Genomic DNA, 23,454 nt, shown 5'->3' with positions numbered 1-23,454 from the left:
TTTTATATTTTTTATTTTACGCATGAAACTTTTTTTTTTTTCACACCTCTTAAATCAATGTAGCCTCATGACCTCTTGACCACAGGCATCCAGATGCCAAAACAAGCAGAACATGGCCAAAACCCTGCCAACCCCTCGCAGATCAGCACAAGGCAACAATCAAATCTTGGGCGAAGAGTGAATTTTGGGGGGCTGGGGGTTGAGGAGGTCAGGAATTTCAGCCAACTCCTGGGGTATTTGCACAGAGGAAAGAAATGGTGAGCAATAAAACCCATAAAGGCTCTTTCATTTCCGGAAGCAGCAGTACTTTAGATTTTGGCATCGACCTGAGATCAAAGTATCCTAAATTTCCTTATGAAATAAAATTATTTCAGCTATCACTGAAATACTGCCATTAAGTTGAAAATGTATTTCCCAAAGAGGTTGCATCTACCTAAGAGTCTCAGATTTATAGGCTGCCTTTTTGCCAGCAATATATTACCTCCTCTTTCAAATAAAAATAATTAAAGACTAGGTTGGGAAGTTGTGTTTTTTCTTTTCCAGCGTGGTCACTGATGCCTTATTTAAAAAATTGTTGTCCACCAGTTGTCCACCATCCCCAGGTGAATACAACCTCCTTGATTAATAAAACAGGTGTAAAACCATATTAGAAGGACAGCTGAATGCCAAAAAAAAAAAAAAATCACATTGTTGGACTCCACGTTAGCGTTTTCAGTGGATAATGTTAATATTAGCTTTGCAAGGTGCAACTGTTGTTTTCAAATCAATAGCAAAATGGGGATTGTTTTTTCTAGTTCATTCAGCAGCTTCTCCCCCGCAGCAAAACATGCAATTGTTAACGGAGGATTCAACGTGAGAAATCAGAAAATCAGCTTTTCAGGCATTTCCTTTTCTCTACCCAAAGTTTCAAAATTATTAAAGACACTTGAGGATGTTTTTCCAGCCACAGGAAGGTATTTTTCTGTATTAAGGGAAGATTGCCTTTTCTAAAGGGTATTTTTGGGGGGTTTTTGAGATTTGCAATGATGCTGTGTTAGTCAGGTTCCCTCCAGCAGGCTGCAAGTTCTTTAAGTCCTCACAGAGGGCTTGTGCATGCTGAAGTTTATGATATATGCATTCATTATATGCATATATCTAAGTTAAAATGAAGAAATATAGCTGAGGGGGGAGGGAGAGGCACCTCCAGAGGACGATACATCTTGCTCTGAACCGCCAGCAAGGACGGGTTCACCCTCGGCGGGTGATGCTGACTCTCCATTGGCCGTAAAGTGAATCGAGAGCGACCCTCTCACTCTTGAACATCTCATTTCTATCCACCAACCCTCACCCTTTTTGCTTGGTTTTACCAAAATTCACCCGTTACGCTGAAAGACGAACACCAGGTTTCCACTAGCTATTAAAGGAACCCCCTTAAGCCACTCTGAGCTCATTAAAAATAAACTGAATGCTATTAAATGGTTGAAAATGGGGAATAATCCCACTTTTCAAGACATCATCCGTTCTTGGTCATTCCTCATGTTCCAATCCAAGCGGGATTGTGTGATGACTCATCTGAGGATATCAGGAGTATTTGCGCAAGAAACACCACTGCACCACCAAATATTTTTAATTTTTTTAAGGAATATTTGGTAGACAAATTTCCTCTATCCAAACCCAGGAGGGGTTTTCACTGGGAGCAGCCCTTGCTCTCCACCAAGATACTGATTCCCTAAATGCTGACCTTCATGCCCTGCCCAGCATCGAGTTACCGAGGTATTTCCCGATAAAAAAAGGACAAATTGAGTCTGTGCTTCTGCTAAACCACGGGCTAAAGCAGATGGAGATTCGATATTTCTGTAGGATAAACCCTGGAGCAGAGCAAACTCCTTTCCTATTTTTCTCCTAAAAAAGCTCTTGGTCAATGCATAAGCACTGGAGTAAAAGGGAGAGGGAAACGTCATGTCAGACAATGCCAAAAAACCCTTGCCAAGCCCTGGTTTGGTTTGTCACTGGATGGGACATTTCCCCTGGGTGCGGGGGTAAACAGCATTTATTTATTTAATATTTGCATTTATTTATTTAATATCTGCAAATCCTCCTCCCGACTCCACCTCCATAGAAAGGGGGGAGCTGCTATAATGAATTTCCAATGAGAACAATTACTGCTAAATATTTCTCTCCTCTCTGAAGATACCCATCCCTAAAAGGCTCCAGGGACGTCTCTGCAACATAAACACGAGAATAAAACCTGCAAGAGCCAGTCAGAGCTTTAGTAGACAAGGTTAATGTACCTTGAATGGCAGCATTAAACAACTTTGTACTTTTTTTTTTAAGTGGAGAGCTGAGATACCTACATACATTTTAAAGTGTTATTTTTATAGAGGGAGACCATTAAAGCACCTTCCAAAACAAACTGGCACAGGGAAACATCAAAGAAGCTTCTTCAAAGTAACCTGAAAATACTTGCATTTTGTGCAATCCAGCCCCCGGCCCAACAGAAGTTCCCAAAAGAGCAAATTGTGAATTTTTTCAGAGGGCAAATCAAAAAGCTTTGAAGTGAAACGTAGCTGAGGAACCCAAAAAATGCACAAGCTTCCTCTTGCCGGACACGAATTGTCCAGGAAAAGTTTCTGATTGCCTTCAGAGTGCTTGCAAAAAACAGGGAGCGGATTAATTTTCCACGAGTTCTCCGCTGCGAGCAATTAACTGTGAATAATTTATGATCAAAATCTTGCTCGATGCTTTCAAACCTTGCCTTGTGCTCTTCGTTTTCAATCGCAACCTGCTAATCCCGTGAGAGAGGAACCGCTGAGCACCCACATTTCCATCACGCAAACACCAAATCTCAACCCCGCGCCAGGCCTGCAATGGGAAGGCCCCATCCCCAAGGTCCCAGCCAGGTTCAGAGGAGCTTCCTGGAGGACAAAGAAGATGACGGCAGATAAACATGATGAATATCGGAGAGATGGGTTGGAAAAAGAGACTTAAGTATGGGTCTGAGATGAACAAGGCGCTCGGAAAATGGGAGATTTGTGGTTTTTACGTGTCTTCTGTCCCACCAGCTGTCCCATCAGAGCTGCTGCTTCGAGGACGGGCAGCCAAGAAGGAACACGGTCAAAACCAGTTTTGCTCAGCGAAAATTTAACCATCAGCCACATTTTTCCATCCCAAACCGACGACTGCAGCCCTTCACCAATTTCTCAGCCAGCAACAAGTATTGCAAAGTGCAAATCAGACCAAGGCGGCTGCAAAACCCCCCCCCGCAAACGTAGACATGTGCCAATGGTTCCAGCAAGGATCCCACCACAAACTATGCCATGACTTTTTGCAACAGCCCAAAAACACCCCATAGCAACACTGCAATTTTTAATAATGCCTTTTTGGGGTGTTTATTTTGCAAATCAAAGCCCGCAGGCCCCGTGCAAATCTCCCAACACCTGCACGAGAAATTGGGCCGGGTAAACACAAATAGAAACCTGCTTTTTGGTGGGCTTGCAGAAATCGGTCTAAATGGAAACCTGATTTTGGATGGGCTTGCAGAAATCGGGCTAAAACCAGCAGACCTAACCCAACCGCAGAAACATGAGCAAGATGTGCACGGGAGCGTGCAAAGATTTTCCCACCTGTGGAAAAGCCCTGAAAACAGAGCAATGCTGCAGCACACCTAATAAAAACCCTCTCTTCCCTTAAATCTGCCTCATTTCTTGCTATATCCTGCTATCACGCTTGCAAATTTTCCCTTTGGGAGAGGGAAAGAAATCCCTCTGGAGCTGGTTGTTTTCCTCTTTCCCATATGGCAGATAAATCAGAGCTCCTGACTCGCTGAGTTTCCGCTTCGCATCCCTCTCTTGCAGCTCTCTGGCTCCTCCTGGTCTTACTTCCCCCCTGAATTTCCTTTTAAAATGCAAAATTCCCAATGAGAAATGACTCTACAAACCAGAACACAAAATTATGGTTTTCCTTGAGGCATCCTGGTATTGGCGGAGCGTTGTCCCCATCCAAGCCCTGAGCCAAGACACCAAAGATTGTGATGTCAGCCACTAGATTAATTGCCTCAATTTAAATATCTTTCATTTGCCCATTTAAAAGCAATTTTTTTGCCATATTTCCAGCCCTAATGACAAAAGAGAGGCTTGAGATGTGATGCAGATTTATAGAAGCTCCAGCTAGCTAGGGAGTTACAAATAGTCTTGAACTCCTTTAATTATGCTTAATTACACTGTCTTCTCCATTTACTCTGAATGGTAGACCCTAAGATATGTTCAGCCTGGTCTGAACTCAACACAATGAGGAAACTGGGGACAAAAAAGGACAGAAGTGGTTACTGTGTGAGACGTGTGCCAAATTTTTTTGCCACTTTTTTTGCACAGTGACAAAAGGTACAACCTGGCCTTGGAGGTGCACCTCTGTGGATGTACGGGCTTCCAGAGGAGGAAAGCCAAAATGGACTGTTCTGCCTGGAAAATGTGGGGACCCACATACACGGTGGAAAAGGCCAAGGGAAACCAAGTTATTTCCCAGAAGATGCCTTCAGGATAGATAGTTTCTATCATTAACCACTTAGAGCAATGCCAGCCTTCTGTTCCAGAAGGTAATTAGGTGGACACTCATCATCACGTCTTCCTGTGCCTTTAGTGGGAGGTGTCTGGACCTTGTTGGAACAATTTGCTGAATAGGTTGGGTTTGGTCTTCTTGCTGGAGGTGCTTCCCAGGCCAGGTTGCAGTTGTGTCCTCCACAGGCTGTTTCCTCCAAGAGGAGGAAAACCCAATGTGCCCAAAGAACATCGCGAGGCACCAAGCCCTTGCACACAAGCACCAGGCGTCTCACGACACACATCGAAATACGGATTGGAAAGAGGGCATCAAGGCAGGGAGGATCTCCCCAAAAAGAGGTCCTTGTGGTGATCCCAAGCCCCCACAAACCCACCAGAGAAGTAATTTCAAAGTGAACCCAACCTGTACCTTTATTAGAAAGGGGGCAAAAGTAGACTAATGAGAAATTCAGCTGCTTCATCAGATCTTTAATCCTGGTATTTTTTGGCTGAGGGAAGGTCACCGGCAAGAATCAGGGCTGAAAGGGCAGCCTGGGGGAAATAATCCTGCTGTTATTGGCTGCTCTTTATTAAAAGGGACTTTCAGAGGAGGCCAGACTCAAAAGACTCAAAGAAAAGATGCTCCGCTGCACCATGGACCAAATGAAGCTTCTGGGTTTTCCCTGGAGATGCCCCCACCCTAAATATCACTGGTTTAGGAAGAAATTAGGCACTTTTTCAGGATATTTGTACTAATTGAAGGCAGCACCTCCATTTTCAGTGACCAAAGATTTCTCTTTGCTCCTTTAGGAGGAAAGTTGCAGCCAACAGGGTTTTATTTTCTTTGTCACCTGCTGAATGCCTACGGTTTTGGCACAGATCAAGCATATTTGTCACTCTGTCAAGCCCTAATTTTAGCAATCGGGGTTGACTGAAGGACTGCGAGACCCTTGGTTTCATGTACATCTTATTTTAAGCTCCATGTTTCAGTTATTTTTAGCTGGTGACCATTTCTCCACTTCCTACTGATGTGCCAAAATTTTGCAGTGATAGCAGCCCATATTTCAGGGTATTTGTACAAAAATATATCTGTGTTTTTCTCCAGGCTGGCCATGGCTTGTAGGGCTCATAACAACATGTTTTCAATACTTGAGCTTTAAAGCAAGATTCCCTTCACAGCCTGATTTCTGAAAAACAAAGGAAAACACAGCAAAACACCTATAATTCCCCTCTAAATGCTCACTGCATTTAGGAAAGAAGTGATATAATTCAGGTGCACCCGAAAAAGAGCAGAAATTCCCCCAAATAAAGCCTCACCAAGGTCAAGACTTGCCACATCCCACTTGATTACTGTATATAATTGCACAATTAACATATATAATTGCCTATTTAATATAAAGCGAAACAGCCTTACCGTTTGGGGGGTGCTCAGGGAGCCACTGCCCTGCGAGCGTCCTTCCGCTGCCCCAAAACCAAGATTTTCTGGGGGAGGGATCACAATCTGGGAAAGCAAAGGATGAAATATTTGAATATTTAGAGAAAATGATGAAACAAGAAGGCAAAATATTAAGCAGAGGATGAAGCTTTCTGCACTAGGGAAGGTCTTTCGGCGGCGTCAGCGAAGCCATGGTGGGCAAGTCCGATCTTAATGCACTTTTTTTGCGGGATAGTGGGGAAAACAGGAATCAAGGAAAACTTAGGTGGGAATATCCCCTTGGAGGTGAAGGCAGGACTTATGGCTGCGCTAGATCAGACCAGGGTTTTGCCCAGGCAGGTTTGAACATCTCCCAGGAAGGAGAAAAAATAAATCAGAGTTTTAGAAGTCGAACCGAGATGTGTCCGGAAAACGAAGGCGTGCTCGTTGCCGGTCTATCTGCAGAGGATGAAGGGTGACGCAGTCCCGTCCTGTCCTTGTCGGCTCCTGGAGGGTGACAAATCCCCGGCACAGGATCTTACTGAGGGTTAGCGGTACAATCTGGGTCTGAAAAGGAGAAAAAAGGGAAAAAGCAATGAAACAGCTTTGCCATTGGCCATGCCCCCATTTCAACTGGCTGTTGCCATCCCCCTGGTTAATTATAATCTTCACTTGACTGTAAAAGTGCCTTTATACTTGGGCTAAGATGGCATGAACTACAGAAAAGCCATTAACTCAAAAACAGGGGAGCTCCCAGCCGTTATTTAATAAGGAAAAGTCCACACAGATGGTAGGGATGATGCTGCATCTACCAAGGATCCGGCCTTCATAGAGGCTGAGGTCGTGATTTCTAGACTCATCTAAGCAGATCTAGGCTGAGCAAGGATCAGCACGGCCGTGGGGGTGTTTTGTGTTTGACTGCAAAAAAAAAAGGAATAAAAGAGAGAAAATCCCCCAGATCTCTGAATATACATCACCTCTAGCGAGCCCCTCAGATCTCCATTATACATCTGATAAATGTCCCTTGATATACATCACCTCCAGAATATTACCTCTATGTTAGATGATAAACATCACCCGAGATCTCCGATATATGCCTGATATATCTACCTTGATATATATCACTTGGCAGAGAGCTCCTCAGATCTCCAATATGTCTGATATATGTCCCCTGATACACATAATCTCTGTCGAGCTCCTTAGATCTTCAGTATACATCTGATATATCTACCTTGATATAAATCACCTCTAGACAGCTCCTCACCGATACACATCTGACATATACATCTCAGGTATATGTCACCTGCCTGGAGCTCCTCAGTTCTCCATTATATAGCTGATACATCTAGCATGATAAACATCACCTCTAGAGAGCCTCAGATCTCCAATATATATATGATATATGTCCCCTGATACATATCACCTCTAGAGAGCTCCTCAGATCTTCAATATATCTACCTTGATATATATAACCTGGTACAGAGCTCCTCAGATTTCTGGTATCTGTCTAGTACATATATATATATGATCTGCTGAGCTGCTCGGCTTCGAATGTACATCTGATATATGCACTAGACGCACATCACCTCTAGAGAGCTCCTCAGATCCCCAGTAGACATCTGACATATCTACCATGATACACGTCACCTCAGATCTCCGAGGCACACCTGAGGGATGCATCGGTGCTATACGTCACCGGCGGAGAGCTAGGCCTCGCATGGTGAGGCCACATGGGAGATCCATGAGAACCATTTCCCCTGGATTTAATTCCATCCCAAGCCCCTTGCAATAACAACGCTCACATTTATGTGCCCTCACAGCCTGTATCCATCATCGCAGCCAGGAGTATGGGTCCAAAAGACAGAGGTATATGGGGAAGCTTGAATAGGAAGTGTCATTTCTGGACACCTGATGTCACTGAAACCACTGCCCAAGGAGAGATATGGAAGCACCTGGGTGATTTCAGAGCACAATGGGGCAGAAACCCCCAAACATGGAAAACTTGGTGAAAGGCGTGAAAGGTCAAGATGCCCCTTGACGATTCTGTGATTCTGTGACTTCTTGGGCAAGTGTAGGTTCTGCCGAGAGACCTAATCTTGGTTACGCTAAATGCTCAGAAGGGCCTTGAGCCCAAAACTCTTCCACCACAACAGCAGCTGAAATATCCTTATGGTTATTTATGATTAGGAATAAAAACACTCTATGGGCTCATGCCTTGGAAAAGCATGCACAGGCTGACGCCAACTACGCATCAAGGACCTGGGACCTCATTTGCATTGGATTTGTCCTGACAACATGATGAAAAAGCTCTTGTTTTGCAGCAATCCTTCATCCCTGTAAAGACTTTTTTCCATCTTGTGGGAGAGACTTTTGTCATCTGGGCTTGCCGTGTGAACGAAACATGAGGAGTGGAGGAAAAGGAGCAGATAAATAAGGCTCTGACAGTGATAAAAGAGCTCTGGTAGACTGATTTTCATCCTTGGAGGTGATCACGGCTGAGGTCTTGGATGCTGTATGCATGTAGGACAAAAATAGGGGTTTGTGAAGCTTCTGAACAAAAGATGCTGTTTTCATCCCCATCACGAAGAGCACCAAGAGCCAACCCCACTGGGGACATATCCCTGAACGCCCCTTGTAGAGGGAGATGTCTTTCTGAGCCAGCACATGCTTTTAGCGGCTTCAAAAGGCATCCTTTGAAGTTTAGCGGAGGCCTTTGAAGTCCTCCCAACGCAAAAGGGAATGGAGGAGAGGCCTCCTTCAAGATACTCCACTGCAGGCAATACAAGCCAGCCAGACACATGGTGTCCCGGGCACTCAGGGTTGCAGGGAGCAGCTGCCTGAGGGTAATAAATGAGACATCATTTATGAAAAGTCATCAATAGCTCCAAATGCCCTGATCAATCCTCCTGAATGCCCTAAATCCTGATCTACTTGACCTGAATAACATCCAATGGCAGAGATGGGAACCCAGCATCCTGGGACCTCAGCCTGCACCCGGACTGCAAAAAGCCAAGAGCATCCCTGCCAATAAAGATTTAATTAAGTGTAAGGGAATGCTAATAAAGCTGACATTTAGCAAAAAAAAAAAAAAAAAAAATCCAGGATTTTTGCAAAAAGTCTAGGATTTTAAAGCAAGAACGCTTTGCCACCTTGTTTCCAATGTGAGCAGATCACGATGCTTCCAATCTCATCATATCAATTCTGTTTAATTGTGACTATGATTTTTTAATAAATTTAATGTCAGCTACTCTGACTTAAGTGGAAGCAGCAAATGGTGAAATCCCTAGTAACGCTGCTGGGTTTTGCTGAATTATTTGCCCAGAAGCAAGCTGTACTGGCCCCAGACTCTACACCTACGGAGACAACCAAAGAAACCCTGTAAGAGTGAAAAGTAGTACAAAGACAAAGCTCAAATTTCAGTCTAACTCTTTAAGGAGCTCCAAGGGGCGATCATGACTCTCCAAGCACTTCAGCAACACCCACTGGCACCTGCAATGAGGACCGTTGCAATAAAAACCTTTGATTTGTTGGGTTTTTTTCCCATCAAGGTGCAATTTCTGTAGCATCTCCAGCCTCTCAGTAAGACGCTCGAAGGTGCAAAGAGCAATATGATATTTTCATCCTTTCACCTTCCCAGCCTCACAAGTTAAACCTGGTGATGCACGAACTCCATCCTTGCTCAGAGACAGTGAAAAGATTTAAAACATGCCCATACACACACAATATTTCTGTATTTCTGCAAAAGCAAAACCATTTTGCCACAAAACACGGTCCGGAAGAGATGAGTCCATCGGTGGAGGCCCACTATAGGTGATTTGCATTATCCAAAGGGGGCACGTATGGAAATATCGGACACACCACCCCCTCCGGACATGCACATGTGTGCACATCTGGGCCCAGGGAACAAAAGCAGCCTCGCTACGCCGCACCGATAAATAATGGAAAGTCAAAGTGCCCCGCAGAAGCGGCACCATACTGTTCGGCCTCAGGCGAGACGAAGGAAAACTCGGTACCCATGAGGTCTGGAACAGTGGGATTAATAACACATCAATTTTAATGCAGGGTAGGTTGTGGGGTTTTTTTCCTTTTTCCTTTTTTTTTTTTTTCCTGCTTCACAAACAGTAAAGTGAATGTTTGAGCATCTCGGCGGGGGGTTAATGAGGACTCTGATTAGTTATTCAGATTTGCCGATGCTGCCTCCATCCATCTTCAGATGGGGGAATAACGGGAAAGGGTTTGCAGAAAAAGCTCTTAAAGACGACCTGCTTGGCTTTTGCAGCTCAGGCAGATGCAGGTTTTGGGGTGCTCACGCTGCAGGGGTCCCCAAAACCAAAAACGTAGTGCCAGCTTTGGAGCAGAAAAGCACATTTTCCATCATTTGGAGGGGATGCAAAAACCTGCTGCGTGTTGGGCCACGCTGATTCCTGTAAAGGCTCAAGGGAAAGTATTTGGATTTGTGGGTTTTTTTTCACGGGAAAAACACATTCTTGGGTGTTTTTAATAAAATTTGTGTGCAAATATAGTCAAAGGTACGTGACCAAACATGATGGATGCACGGATGAACAGATGCATCGAAGTACAGATGCAAGGATGCCTGGATCAACAGATACATGGATGCAAGGATGCGCAGATGCACGAATGGAAGGAAGGACGGACCATCCCATAAACCACCACCGGGCTACAAAAGTGCAACATCTTCCACTGTTGCAGTATTGTACACAGCATCCCATAAAAGTCTAATAGAGTGCTTTATGTCCTTGCGCAAAAGCAAGGAGCTCACCTCTTTGCTCCTTGGCTCAGAAATGTTTTAAGCAGGTTGAGCCCACCCACTGCTGGTGTATTTTGGGGTTTATTTCCCGATTTAGGCTTTTGTTCGTCACCTGCATCAAAAAAAAAAAAAAAAAAAAAAAAAAAAAAAAAAGGCAACCTGAGAAAATAGACTGCAGGTATCTGAAACGATGATGCAAAAAGGCTTAAAGGTTGGAGCCAGAGCAGCATTTCATGGCACTGAAAAGGGGGCTCATGAAAAAAACGAGGCATTATTTTAGGATTCACTTTAGGATTCATTATTTCTTCGTCAAGAAGGAATATTTTAAGGATGGACGGGCTGGTGACAGCACTCTCTCAATGGTGAATTCATCCCAGTGACAAACATCAGCACTTTATTTCTAGTTGGCTCTTGCTTTGAGCATCACTCAACTTAGCGGTCAACAGAGGTTTTTTGGGGATAAACTCCCTAGTATTCGTGTCGTTCCCCACAATGCCTGCCAGGATCTCAAAAGAAAGACAAACTGGAGTTATCTGATTTTGCAAATGCTGGGGCTCTCCATCCCAAACAGGCTCTTTTCCCTGGGACCGCCTCCATATGCTTCCTCTCCATTTTAAACGGCGCGTTAATTGTTCTGAATTAACAGCTCCAGCTGGAGGAGCAAACAAGCAATTTGCAACCATAAGATAACACCCAACTTATCTCAAGTGATTTAAGTTGGGGGTTTTTTGAGGGGAAATCTTGCCTTTCTGAGTGCACAGCTCAGAGCTTGGCTAAAATCGCATCACCAAGAGGATTAATGCACCCATTTAGCAGAAGTAGCTATTAGCACATAGCCACAGGAGGAGGTGGGATGGTAGGACAAAAAAGAAGAAATAAGAAATCTTTGTATTTGGCTTTACTTTAGAGACAGGAGAAATATAATCTGTCATCTTCACTGCTGGGCAACCCAATGATTGCAGTAGGGCTCATGGATACTTTTTCCACAACACACTTCTTTTTCGTATTACATTTACATATTTTTTCAAAATATTCATACTCTTACAAAAAAAATCTTTCAAGCTTTATCCCTTTGCCCCCTTTCATCTCTTTTTCCCTTTTCTTTTTTCATTTGCTGCTAGCTAGGGGAGGTGAAAAAGAAAGACCATGACGACTATTTGTTTACAAGTCTGGATCTTCAACGTGGATAGATTTTTTTTTTAATTGGCATTTTCACCACTTCAAATCCTTTCTAATATCCCCAAGCTGTGAGATGCAAGAAGCAAAGTCCATCCCCATCTCCCCACCTTGTCATGCCTGGTTTCAAGAGGAACCAACGGTGCTGGCAGTGAAAAGGACTCTACGGAAATGTTATTTCTCCTGTGGGAATGCATAAACTTTGGAAATGCAAGAAAAGCTGTCTATGACTGCAACCAAGCGTCTGCTGCCAGATCGAGTGGAAACTTCCCTTGCTACCCCAGCCAAGATTGAGTTGGGAGTCAACATCCATCGACCCCCAACAGCCTTCCAAGAGCATCAAGGCTGGGTCCCATCAGATGACCAGTGCTGTGGATGGAGTCATGGTCCTCCAACAAGGTCTGTTGAAGTCGGGACAGTTCATCTCCATTTCAGAGGGAAAAGGGTGCCCTGAATTGTGGCCTGAAGACACTCAGAAAGGACACAAATGCAACAGTGCAACCTTCTCTGACGATCAGTGGCACCTCCAAAATACACAGCCGACATTGGAGGCCATGGGCAACGCTGCTGGGACTCAGGCAGCCTTGGCTGCTTAGACCCTCGGGGCCGAGCTGTGATACCTGACGACCTCCTGGCTCACATATAAAGTAACAGGAGAAGCGATAAATCACTTTGGCACCTTCCCTGGGCACGGCAGCCCTTGATAAAAGACCAAAATTCAAGGGAGGCAGCCTGACACCACACTATTCCCAGCGCACCCTGTTACGCAGATTAATCCTTCTTGATGGAGAATTACAATTAGGGCTCCGTCTTAAGGAGATATCAGCAATCAGATATCTTATCAAATGCCACCTCAATTATTCAAATAATCCCTGGCTCTTAGATTTGGGTGCTGTTTAGGGAAAGCGGTCCCATTAATGTGCTGACACTTCCCCATCACGTCCAACATCCTCAACTTCATGTCTGATTACGGAATTTGCATTCAATTTAATTTTTTCCATCTGGAGTAAATGAATAATCCGAGTACCTACCCCAGCCTTAATTACATTTGTTAAATTAAAAACCCGGGATGTGAGAAATTTAAATGCATGTAGCTCCGCGGCCAGACAAACCTGCACGTTCAACCTGCTGCAGCCCTGCAATCTCCTGCTCCAATTTCTCTTCCTTCCCCACAGCCAGGCATCAAAGAAATTACAACTAAAAAACAAAAAATTCTTTCTAAACGATGAAACAATGGATGATCTTTTGACATTTCCAGCGCTGTTTGCAGGAGAATGAGATAAAATGTAATAAATTCATATACTTCTGTGTGTTTCTTGGCTCCAGCAGCTAAAATTTCCATCTCTTTATGCAGGAGTCCTGGGGAGCAGAAATCCTTGATAATGCCAAACAATTCGACACTTTATTTTCTCTTTACTCCGCACCATGCAAAACACAGGCTTCAAGCTGCCAGCTGCTGGGAGTGAAACCAGATGCCACATCCCTTTTCCATATGGAAACAGAAATCGCCCCGTCTGGGGACGTGCACGTGCTCCCCTTGGTCGCAGCCCTCGGTGACCCCAGGGTTGCTACCGGCACGCGGCAAAGCCTCTCCCCAAGAGCAAAAAAAAATCATTGCAATGGTGCAATTGTAATTTTTTACACTCGACCTGGTTCAGGTCAGATCCTGGTACCATCAGCCCCCAAAAACAGCAGGGAAGATTTGCCCCAAGCCACCAAATTCCCTAATTTTAAAATAAAAAGGCAAACAGGGAGGTGCAAATAAAACCGCTGAGCTTGACTTTTTTAAAAATAGCTTTGCAGAACCTTGCTAAATTCCCCTTTTTTTTTGGAAAAGATGAAACTTAAAAGGCTGGAATTAATAGGTGGACTCAAGGTGGTGGCAAGAAGTGTCCAAATAATTAAAGAACAATTAAATATAAATGAAAGATAAAGCTCTTGCCATTCTAGGAGCAATACTCCATATATCATGCGATGGGAAATGTCAAATAAATATATTTGGGTGTTGATCTAGATGTCAGCAACAATGAAAATGTTGAGGAAAGTCTGTTCTTAGCACTCCCAAAGACTCAATTAAATAACTTATGTGTGAGTGAGTGCAGTGGTAATAATCCCCCCAGTTTGAGGCTTGCAAGACCGGTAATAAAACACGGCTAAAAATATTCAGGAAAGCCACGCTCGGGTAAAGTGAGACAGGTGAGAGCAGAGCTGAAAATAGCTTTTCCCTTTGCTCCCAGTGTGCTCATAGCTCAGGCAACATTTCTGCACTCCGGGGAAGCTGGATTGGACTCCCCGCCCCCCCCCAAAAATCCCCTCAGAGGGGTGTAACAGAGCGTCCCCCCCAGGCACAGTGGCAGGATTTGGCCATCAGAGAAATCCCCTCCAAGCAGGCGGCTTGGATGCTGTCTGATGGACACTGCAGTTCCTCATCCTTTCTGGCTTTCTTCTGCTTTGTTTTGAGTTAACAGTTATGGTGCCGGAGGAGAAAACATCATGTTTTAGCAATGAGGTCCCCAGTGAGGCTGTTTAAAAATTAATTAGTGCTAGGCAACATATTAGCGATGAATAGTAATTTTAGCTTTTGTACCTACTTCATCGCCTTCTCCACCATCATTATTCCAGCTTTTCTAGGGTCCTCCCTGCCAACCACGACCTAATACGGAGCATATCAAAGAAATTGTTGCCCGTGTGTCCTGGAAATGCCCTATTCAACAGCAAACACACACCCTGACATGTTTTCTATGGAACTTTTAAATAAGTTACTGTCATGTTTGCTGAACTGGCTGGAAGGTAGGAAGGTTCCCATCATCCCAAAACTGCAGTTGTCCAAGGGTATGAGCCTAGCTAGACCTCCCGTGGCTCCTACGCAGTGGGGGTGTTGTGGTATGGAGGAGGCTGTGGGTCCTGGTTTCCTCCATGATGGAGAATGGAGGTCCTCCCTCCATGGATGGACATCCTCAATGGGTGGAAATCCCCCAACCCTGAGGATGGAGAACTTTCAAGGATGGAGAGCCCCCATCCCCAAGGATGGAGATCTACCAACCCTAAGGATGAAGACTTCCCCCCAAACCCAAGGAAGAAGATCCCCATAACCCAAAGATGGAGAACCCCCAATTCTGAAGGTGAAGATGCCCCAGCCTCAAGGATGGAGCTCCACGAAACACAAGGATCAAGATCCTCCTAACCCCAAGGATGAAGATCCTCCTAACTCCATGGATGGGAAACCTCCCAACCTTAAGGATGGGGATCCTTCAACCCCAAAGGTGGAGATGTCCAAAGCCTGAGCAAGGAAACCCCCAAACCTTGAGGATGGAGATGTTCCTAGCCAAAAGTACAGGGATCCCCCCAAACCCCGAGGATGTGGGTCCCCAAAACTCAAGGACCCTCACAATCCTGAGGATGGAGATTCCCCTAACTCCAAGGATGGAGATTCCCCAACCTAAGAATGGAGACTTTTCAAGGAGAGAGATCCCCTCCAGCCGAGAGGATGAAGATCCGCCCAAAACCCAAGGATGGAGAACCCCTTCCCCTTCCCCAATCCCAAGAAGGGCGTTCACCCCCTGGGACCTCACTGGCTGCATCCTTCACCCCACACTACACTGGGCAGCACCTGGGCACATCACCCTGGCCTGGTGATGGCCACCCCCTCAATTTGCAACCCCAAATGAGCCACCATCCTGCTCCTTCGGGCAGCAAGCAAGGCAGCAGGCACCAAGGAGCCTCAGCGTGTCAGCTGCCTTCAGGTGGATGGCGAAGCTGAGGGGAATTTGCAGGGACATCTGGAATATATTCATTTTACAGCATGTTTCATATCACAGACAGGTACTTTGAAGCAGTTAAGTAGTAGCAGGGCGGCACGTCCCCATGGGTGGGCTGCGGTTTGTGCTTTCAGCTCGAGCTGCCCCAGCATGACAAAGGGGCTGGGGAGACGGAGCTGACGTTTTCCAAACACAGCTTTGTGCCTCTGGGGGCAAATCTAGAAAGAAATTAAAACTCAAAAGGCCCCAAAAAGAAAAAAAAAAAAAAGAAACCAACCCCCACATCTAAGTGATGTTGATCCCCACATCAGGCTATTAACAGTCCCATCACAAATTGTAAATGACTCAGATAAATTAAATGGCTTAGCAGCTGCGAGGAAAGGCCCTTCTGAAGATTCATTTGTTTCACGGAAAAGAAATTAGTCAGGAATTTAAAATCTTTTCCAGCAGCTTGACGCAGACGCCCTGCCAAAGCCCACATGTTGCTGCTCGCGCAGCCCCAGGATGCAGCCAGCCCCCGAAAGGAAGAGTCCTCCACGAGCATCTGAAAGCGGGGGGGACCCAAACGCGCTCCCATTAGCACACCGCTAACGAGGCTGCGCCTCCTCCCAGCAAACCTATTAAAAGCCTCAAGCGATGAAGAGGTCTGAAAACAAGAAGATTTGACCCAAAACACCCTCACGGTGAGGGAAAGCCAGCGACTTAGCTGCAATAAAAAAAAAAAAAGGGGGGGGGACAGTGATGCGGTGAGGGCTTAGAGCAGGGCAAGAAGTTGGGGTTGCACCCCTGGATGCAGTGAGATGCAGTGATTCACCCCCAAATACAGTGAGCTGCAGTGATTTGCCCCCAGAAGCAGTGAGCGGCAGCGATTCGACCCCAGGTGCAGTGAGACGCAATGATTTACACCAGATGCGATGAGATGCGATGATTTACACCAGATGCTGTAAGTCACAGTGATTTACCCCACGGTGCAGTGAGCCACAGTCATTTACCCCCAAAGCAGTGCACTGCAGTGATTTAAACCCAGGTGCAGTAAGACGCCGTGATTTACCCCCAAAAGCAGTGAGACACAATGATTTTGCCCCGTTGCAGCACAGCCCAGTGATTTACCCGATGGCTCCCCACAAACCCCAAACCTCCCCACTTTCCTAATGCTTCCAGGTAGGGAAGCACCGGGGCCAGGCTACACTCACTGCAGATGCCCTTTCTCTGGCGTTAACACATGAAATTAATGCATTAAACCTCCCTGTGTTTGGAGGCTTCCCTGGCAAAGACCTGCTCCCCATCCACGTCCCTTCTAGCTCATGCAAAATTCAGGGTTTTTTCACCTTCAGACGCTATTTTGCAGGCAGCAGCATCTCAAAACCCCTTTTAGTGGAAGTTCAGAGGTATAAAAGATGCAAAATGCCCCTAAATTATTCACACGGCATTTCAATCGAAGCCCCGCTATGGGATAAAGGGAAGGATCTGGTGACAGAGCCATGACCCTGGGATGTCTCCTCATCTCTGTTTGGATGGAAAAACCCTTTATTTACTGGGGAGAAGGGAATGGGGGAGAGGATAAAATAAAAGGGTTTCTCCCATCCAGAAAGGGCTGGAGAGCGAGGAAACGCAAGGAGCACCCATTTTTCAGGTGCATCCAACCAGAGCAACCCGGTTGCATTTGCCCTTTGGCAACACTGAAGCTTTTCAAAACTTTTACAGGCTGGAGGAGCAAAATTAAAGTGGGGCACAGGGAGAGAGATTGCAAACCAAGCAACTCCATCCCAGCAAGAAGGGATTAAAGCAACCAAAAAAGGTGAAAAATGAATAAGAAACTCAGAAGTGATTTTTCATTTCAAATACAGGAGGTTTTCAAAAAGGAAAAACCCTGGAAAATCTTCTCTCTTCCAGTTTTTCCTCTCTATTTCTTTCTGTTTCACTGAGCGTCCAGGTGCTCCTGAGCTGGGATTTCCATTCTCCCGGTCCCTACTCGGGGCAAAACCCCAAGTGCAAAAAAACCCAAAGCCCCAGAAGTAGGAAACCAAGCCCTGCTCAATCCAAACTCAGCTTGATGCTCACTAATTACCCGGTAATAGTATTTATATGCTGCTGGCACGCTCGGAAATGCAGCTCCTAATAACCGAGGTCCGCATCAATATTAATGTCCCGGCTTGACTCTTGATACCCAGAGACCTATGAGAGACAAAGAAGCATCACAGCAAAGTGAGAAGAGGGGCAGAAAATGAATTTTAAAAGTATTTTTCTGAGTTGGGCAGGAAGGGAATGCTTGAGATCAAATGACAGGATCCCCCTTGGCATGTATCAGCAATAAAAGCAAATATAAATTGTAAGTTCCCATCTCTGGGGCACAAAATCTTCCAGCAGCAGAAAATTTTTCACCATCTGTAAGCCCTTCCCCAAACTTTGAGTTTCCCCATAGGTAGGATCAGGGTGGAAAAACTCTCCTTTCCTTGTTATGGGAACAGGTTTCTAAAATTTGGGGCTTTCCCCTTACCCAGGTTACTCCGAGACAATTGGCTTCAAATATTCATCCCTGAAAACTTTTTGTTGCTCGTGCAAAACCCCAGGCTTTGGGTTGGCTCAGCAAGAAATGCTGCTTGAAACGACCTCCTGAGAAGCATTTTTTTTTTCCCAGTGACGCTTCAATCCTTCTGCAAAGAGGCAGCACACCCCCCCAAATTCACCAATACTATATTGCACACAAATACGCACATGAATATTGGCAGAAACATGGGTGCAGGCTGCAAACATGCCCTGGCACCACTCTGTAATTCGGTTTAAAACCTCTTTTCTTAATAATTTCTATGCAGAGACACTTGGCACACCGGGAGCATTTAGGCAGAGTTTAAATGGAGTTAATAAACTATTAATAGCCTGCAGTCAGGCTGTGATAGATTTGAGCTGCATGTGCTCCGCGCGCCTCGGTACAAGGTGTTATCACCGATGTCTGTGCTCAGTGCGCATCAGAAAAAATCACGGAGAACTTCCATGAAAAATGCAGTTCCAGGAAGTCTGATGTTTCTCATGGAAAGACGCGTATTTTCATGACTTTTTCCATCAAAATGAAAGCTGGGAATTTGAGAGTAAGCATGGTTTTGGGTGTGGTGTTAATCCACACCGTTGACCTGTTAATTCATGACGATTAATATTCAAAGAAAATGAGTGGACGCCATAAAGTTCACATCCAGAAACTCAACATTAGGATGTTCCCAGATCATTGTCTTTCGGTACTTTCATTTCCATAGAAGTTGAGAATTTCCCCATTTTTAGTCAAATGCCAAGTAAGAAAAAGGCAAATTCTGGAAAGATCTTGAAAATGGATGTTCTGCTTCCCCAACAAACCATGGTTATGAAGCATTTACTGACAAGGATTTATTTGAGCAGTTATTAAACAATGGCAATGAGTAATGTGTTGACCCTTCAGAGAAGAGCCAACCCTGTGTTGATGACTATGCTACGTAGGAGCAGGACTCAAGCCAACTGCTCAAAGACAGCCATAAAAATAAAATGCTGCTATAAAGTGACTTCAGATATTGCAAGAAATCCCCAGAAAGAGACTATTTATAATGTTGTTTGGCAATTTGGGCTGGAAAGAGCACTCTGCAGTTGTAGCCTTGGCCATCAATTCTGGTCAAACTCAAGATCTTTCTAAAGAGCCACTGAGTCACCCAGTGGAAATGGCAATTTTTCATATGGAAATTTTCCCAAAGCTTATATCACCTCTTTATGAAATATTTCTTAGTTCTAACTTGTGGAAAGAGGCCACAAGGTCTATTCCAAGAGGAGCCATCTATGAGAATAAGTCAGAGGGTAGGAACGAGCTTTTCTCAGGGAAAAAAGTGAGGATTTCCACTCAAGAGATGCTGATCGGCACCACTGGAGGACCCAAAACCAAACTCTAAGAACTGAGTTTTCTGTCTTTGTTTGGGTGACGGAAGAAGAACCATGAGAAGAGACAACACCTTCTTTCAACTTCTCCGGCTGCAGGTGCTCATCAACTTTTGGCCATTCAGAAACGTCGCTTCTCCAACCAAAACCACGTCAACCCACAGGAAGACCCTTCCCCACTGTCTCCAGAAAAAACATTCAAATCATCCTGACTTGCAAATCCCTCCCTGCCTTTCCCCATCCCGATGGTTGCTTTTCCCCAAGGAACCTCCAAAATGCCCAAAACCTGCCCAAAATCACAACCTATCAAAAAAATAGCCAAAATCAGAAACAGAACCAATTAATTAATTTGGAACTGATGCAAGTCAACACGCCACATGATCAATTTGCTGTATGGCCGCCTGTGCCGGATGTGGCTGGTTTATTGGTGCTTGATGTTGGCCCCCATTTTATTTACCATGAGATGGGAGCTGCGAGGACTGGGATAAACATGAGTAAAAGGGATTTTGAGGGTCACTGTAGCTTTTCGTCTCTGCATTGAGATTATTGGCTCATGTCCTACACAGCTGCTCCCCGCTGAATAGACGCATCCTACCTCCAATGCCGTTGGCCATCAACCAACGTGGGAATAAATGCAAGTTTTGGGGTTTTTTTTCAGCTGGTGTGACATATTTGGGGATTTTTTTATTTTGGAAGGAGGAATATGAGGTGATTCATATTCACAATATGCATTAGATGGGAAAAAACCTGTCTTTGCTGTCCCATCACCACTGAAGTGGGCAGCTGGAGGGGGTCCAACGTGGTGACCACCATCACACAGTAAAGTGGGTCGGGACTGTCTAATACCAAAATTGGGGGGAAATATTTGATTTCTTCAGCAATGAATGCTCCTTTTTCCAAAGCACTAGTTCAGAATGGAGAAAAACATTAAGTTTTGAAATGCCTCAATGAAATTTAATTTTTGGTTTGAATCAACAGCTTCACTCGGTGCCATTTTAATGCTATTTTATGTTGAAATGTCAATTGGAAACTAACATTTAAAAATGTCAAAACATTTCACGTCTGCAGACGGAGCCGATAGTTTTTTGCTTCCATGTGTCCAAACAGAAAGCGCTTTTGGAATTTTACCGTCAAAAAGAGAAGAATATATATTAAAAAATCAATATTTTGACTTCTTGGAATGAAAACAAAGTTAAAATATAATATTTCCTCCAGGATGCAAACAATGTTTTCTGACAAGCTGTAATCACCAAATAGTAATCTGAACCAAATGTTTGCTACCACAGTCTGTTATAGCTACACTGGAAGATAAGAGAAACACATTTTTTTCTTATTGTAGACTCTCTGAACCCTTTTTTTGCCAGTTATTTCCATATTTCCACAGCTTTTCTGTCTTATTATACCCCAACAGGATAAAACTAGGGTGCAGGAAGCCCCTTCCACCATCCAGAACCATTTCCAATGCACTGATTTTCCTCAATAGCAGAGAAAAAGCCTAGAAAAAAATTGCTTTCTCTCCTCTAGAAGAGGCAACATTTGAATTTGGGGGGTTTTTCATTGCATTTTGCATTAACAACACCTCCTCACCCCCATCAGTTTGGGGGACTTTGGGGGGGAAATGGCACTGGGAGTTTTTTCCCGCGCTTGCGCTGGCTGCAGGGAGCATGGGCACAGGGGGCAGGTTTTTTATCCAATATAAATGTAATTTTCCAGTGATCTCACCTTTTAAACTCCTGCCTTGGCCATGCGTTGCCAAAAAAAAAAAAAAATTTAAAAATGGGGAAAAAAAATAAAGCTATCCAGGCTGGTTGCAGTAAAAAAAAAAAAAAAGAGTTTTACTGATTTTTCTGGTTACAGGAGCAGGGTGTACAAATGCAGCATTGCAAAATGGGATGAAAACTGGCAGTTTTGGAGCCATCACTGGAGTGTTAAGCAAGTTTTTTGTCCCGAAGGTTGCACTTCCACCAGCCTCGACAGAGCAGCTTGGTCACCCTCCATCACCTTTGCATCTCCCCCAAATTTCTCTTTTTCTCTTTTTTTTTTTTTTTTTTCCTGAGCCTGGGCTACAGCCCCGCGCAGGGAATAAGCGCAATTATCTCGTCTCGCCACATTTTTTCAGCCCTGCCTGAGGTTTAATTAAAGCCAAGCGAAAAACACAGAGGAGAAGCGCTCAGTTCCGATATCGCCCCACCGCATGCGGCGGGGAGGGGGGGAAAAAATAGGGAAAAAAAAAAAAAGGAAAAAAATAAAACCTTTATCATAGACTTTTTAATCTGAAAACCTTCCTGGGTATTGCTCCTTTATCATATTTCCTTTAAAAAAATATATAAATATATATATATATGGGTACGCATGCACACACAAGTATATATGCATAAGTAGATGTACACTAGGATGCACATACACACTCTCTATACAGAAAATATATATATAAGTGTACCCTAATCCCCTGTAATCTCCTTGAATTACACCTAAACCACCCTCCTTGCAGGTGACCTTTCCACAGAATGCTGTTTCTATGCCAACAGCATTGTTTGAGTCAGGCAAGAGAAAAAATATGGCACAATAATCTTTAATTTTTGCTTAATTCAGTATTTTCACCAATGGCCGGGAGCCGCTTGATGCTAGAAAGCTCCCCCCGTCACAGGAAAAAAATCAATATTAAAAACCTATTTATATATAGGGTTTGAATATTAGAGAGCAAGTGCGATAACCTTGACCCAATTTGGGTTTTGCCTAAATTCCTGGCATGGTTTTGGGGTGAAATTCCCCTCGTTTTGGGGTTTAGGAAGATCCTTTTCACCTTAAAATCTGTACTTCTATCTCCTGCCCCATCTCGCCCTGCAAACGCAACCCACAGGCATCGGGTCCTACCAAAAATTCCAAACATAAAAAATTCTGAAAATGCCCAATTTTTTCCATTTGCATTGAGTTTTAGGGAATTCCCACAAGGAGCTTGTCTCCAATGGAAAAAAAAAAAAAATTGCAATAAGTAACAGACCTGAACTCTGAAAAATTTGGAAAAACTGTTAAAAAAATAATATGCATCACACAAGAGAGTAACTCCAGGTAATAAGGTGGTGATGAGATTTGGCGGAGTAAAAGAAGATCAATATAAATAATTTTCCAAGGATAAAGGCTGTTTTGGATAATTTTATTCCACTGAAAATTTGGGGCATTTTTTCCTTACTTTCTTGAGTTCCTTGAGTGCCATCTCAGCCCCAAAAGCCACATCCCAAACCAGACTGTTTAAAAATTATACAGAGAAGGAAAAATGAGATTTTTCCAGCACAAATTACCTGTTTTCATTGGTTTCGGGGTTTCTGGTGTCTTTTAAAGAGTGGCACAAGGACGCACAGTACATTGGGTTGCGGCATGCCCAGAATTGCCTTTTTTTTGCTCACTGTGAGAGGGACATCGTCCAAATTCCTGCATCATTTTTTTTTATTGACTGGTGAGGATGTATTTTTATTTTTCTTCTGACCCGACCCCAACACCTTCATGAGTCTCGGGAGGGAAGATATTTCCCAACGGCTCCATCTCACAAGGCGCCAAACCAAGAAGATAAAAATACTGGTTGCCATGGGAACATAAACTCTGGAGTTTGAAAATAACAGTATTAAACCTTGCACTAATTTCGGTCCTTAAACCCCTGTTTTTTGGTGAGTTTTGGGGTTTTGGTGCAAAAATCTGAATTCCAAGCAACCCAATCAGGTTTTAATATCCTTACAGGTGTTTTCCCACCGCTGGATGCATCTCAAAACCAGGAAGAAATTGATGAAGAATTTTTTTAAAATTAAAAATAAGGATTAACCCTGGCTTGCGGCATCGCCTCTTGCCATCTGGCCTCGGAGCCATCGCTCTGCATCGGCTCCACAGATGCATCCCAGTGCCAAGGTGAGGAGCTGAGCATCCAGGGCTAATAGCTATAATATG

The 23,454-nt window shown here is 44.3% G+C and overlaps 1 protein-coding gene across 2 annotated transcripts in view; it reads right to left on the bottom strand.

The window, feature by feature from the left end:
* The window catches only part of PKNOX2 (PBX/knotted 1 homeobox 2), a 95,034-nt gene that overhangs the window by 30,383 nt on the left and 41,197 nt on the right, over nucleotides 1-23,454 (bottom strand). Inside the window, exons 1-3 of one of the 2 annotated variants that reach the window (XM_074894851.1) lie at nucleotides 10,706-10,769; nucleotides 6,341-6,492; nucleotides 5,926-6,012 (exon numbers count right to left, since the gene is read on the bottom strand). The gene's annotated coding sequence lies outside the window, so the exon portion shown is untranslated. Of the gene's footprint in view, nucleotides 1-5,925; nucleotides 6,013-6,340; nucleotides 6,493-10,705; nucleotides 10,770-23,454 lie in introns of those variants that run through there. The other variant, XM_074894850.1, reaches the window with a different exon arrangement.

Source organism: Strix uralensis, chromosome 26 (assembly GCF_047716275.1).
Source record: "Strix uralensis isolate ZFMK-TIS-50842 chromosome 26, bStrUra1, whole genome shotgun sequence".
Classification (NCBI taxonomy): domain Eukaryota; kingdom Metazoa; phylum Chordata; class Aves; order Strigiformes; family Strigidae; genus Strix; species Strix uralensis.
Note: the sequence above shows the minus strand (reverse complement) of the source record. Positions and strands in the feature narration are given on the sequence as shown.